At 51.2% G+C, this 2,500-nt stretch overlaps 1 non-coding gene across 1 annotated transcript; it reads left to right on the top strand.

The window, feature by feature from the left end:
- Positions 1 to 1,328: 1,328 nt before the first annotated feature.
- Positions 1,329 to 1,400, top strand: TRNAM-CAU. The gene has a single exon. It is a non-coding gene; the product is annotated as a tRNA-Met (tRNA).
- The last annotated feature ends 1,100 nt before the right edge of the window (positions 1,401 to 2,500 follow it).

The following is a 2,500-nucleotide window of genomic DNA, read 5'->3' as shown; positions in this document are numbered from 1 at the left end:
AACACTCCTAAGTTCCCAGGCAATGATAGATTATCTAACTTAATGTCCCAAAAAATGCATGTTTCCATAACCAAAAAGAATATACGACGACCACTACTGGAGACCAAATGCAAGCATTGGCATTCGACCATCAATCGACCAACGCGAATCCATTACACACGGCCGGCGGCCAGCCTGCTTTCACCTCCGCCATCTTCTCGAACAACATGGCTGCACACTGCAAAGGAAGGGCGAGAACATCTCAGCAGCAGCAGCTGTCTCGATCTCAAACAAACGGGCCCTCTATCCCTCCTCCGATCCGGCGTCATGCCAACGTCGCCGCCTTAGCTACGCACGCTGTTCTTCCCCGGCACGCAAACGAGCAGCCAGCACGCCGGTTCTGCCTTCTAGCGCATCTCCGACGTTGTACCTGCCGATATATCGCCTGCATATCCGTTCGATCTTGATAGGGATGGCAATCGGGCGGGTTTGAACCCGAGATCTGCGGGAATCACCCGCGGGTCTCAGGTTAGGGACTCGACACATGGCGGATGCGGGATCGGGTTAAAGAATTTCCCTGCTGAGACCCATGGAGCCCCGAATTTGGTCCACGAAGCACGGTGCTGCCGCACCGGCCTGCCTATCACTTACCCGCACCGGCCCACACCTGCCTCGCACTAGCCTGCTCCACACCTCCAGCCCAACAGCCCTCCACCCCCTCTCCTCTCTCACCTCACCTGCTCCTCGTGACCCCTGCCGGCCTCCACCCCATCCCCATTCCCCACCGGCGGCGATGACCGCCGCGCCGCCCCTACCTGCGACACGACCGCACCCCTTCGCCGCAGGCCTCAGCCGTCAGCGCCCCTCGCCCTCGCCCGCAACGACAGCGGCGTGGACCCCACGGGTGGCAGCGCCTGGGATCTCGACGAGCAACGCCGGTTACGGGGAGCTCGGCGGGCGGCACGGCCCCCATGGGCCGCGGCTCGGGTATCGGGGGATCATCGGGTTTCGAGCACCCGCGGGTTTCGGATTTGGGGCAGCATTTCCACCCGAATGGGGTTTCGGGTTCGAGGTGAGCTTACTATTCGGGTTTCGAGGGCGGGTCCGTGGAAGCTTCACCCGACCTTGACCTGCCCCGTTGCCATCCCTGGATCTTTAGGTTCACCCGGGCGAACGAGAGTGCAAGTATCCTTGTGCAGCGGTCGGATTTCACTTTTTTGCTGTCTGCTGAAGCTTGCCATGTTCGAGCGAAAGAGCGTTCGTTGACGTTGCCTTCTGAGTTTCGATGGAAGGATCCAATTCTACTTGTAACCTACTTGTAGTTTTAAGTTGCGATCTGAAACAAATAGATCAGAGTGGCGCAGCGGAAGCGTGGTGGGCCCATAACCCACAGGTCCCAGGATCGAAACCTGGCTCTGATAGATTTTTTTCCGCAATTTCCTGCTTTTTGTTTTTATCTCTGCTTATTTTCTTCTCTGCTCACTTTTTGTGTGTTTCTGATGTTCATTCTGCTAGGATATTTCAGATTCAGGCATATTTAACAGGATACTACGTTTTGATTTTCATTTTTTTTTGGCACACGTAGGACGATCTGGTCCGACTTTGTGGAAATCAAGTAAAAAGATGACGTGAACGTGGGAATATGGACATGGGAAAAAAAGATGCTGCTATTTATTTTGCTATACTAGATGGTAGTACAATCGTCCTGGTCGGTAACCCACAAGGATTTCATGAATATACTCGGTGTATATGGCACTCCATGATTGAATACCATATGACATACATACAGCGAGAAAAATGTCTTTTTTCGCAAGACCGTGTTTCAAAATACAAAATGCTATTAATTAATAGCTAGTGAACACTCTCTATAGTTTTCTATGTTCTGAATAAAATCCTAGTCATTGTCGATTATAAACGATCCACATCAGCGCAACAAAAAAGGCACAAAGTTGGAGTCCATATCAGACTCCTATGAGGCTATGACCATAAGAGATGCCACATTGGCATTTTATTTTCCCCGGTAACCACTGGGCTAAAGACATGGAAAAGGTAGTGGCAAAGGACGTTCTTGTTCCCCCCCGGTAACCACTTTGCTAAATAACGAGATAGTAAAGCAGTTAAAAGAGAAAAAAAAGGCAACAAGATAACAAAGGGGCGTGAATGAAAACGCATACTACTTGGACAAGCTAACACTCCCATCCTTTTTTCTCATCATCCGGTGAAGTCCTCGCAAGGTTTATAGTTCAAGGGCTAGAGGTTAGTGTTTGAGGCGGAAGGTTTCCATGCTGTCGACGGAAATCCAAGGAATGACCACAACGACAAACCAATTGGCAGTAAATGGCAACTGGTGGGTGGGCCAGCAGCAAGTACACCTCATCAAGACACCAAGGATGAGGAGAAGGACAAGACAATAGCTGTTTTCATCAGTGACGGGTGCAGGAGGTGACAACGAAAAGGAGTTGCCAATTACCATAGTCCATAGCTGACGTCCATTCTCAACGAGAAGGGCTAGGTTGGCCGA

The sequence above is a fragment of the Setaria italica genome, chromosome VII (assembly GCF_000263155.2).
Source record: "Setaria italica strain Yugu1 chromosome VII, Setaria_italica_v2.0, whole genome shotgun sequence".
Taxonomy (NCBI): Eukaryota; Viridiplantae; Streptophyta; class Magnoliopsida; order Poales; family Poaceae; genus Setaria; species Setaria italica.
Note: the sequence above shows the minus strand (reverse complement) of the source record. Positions and strands in the feature narration are given on the sequence as shown.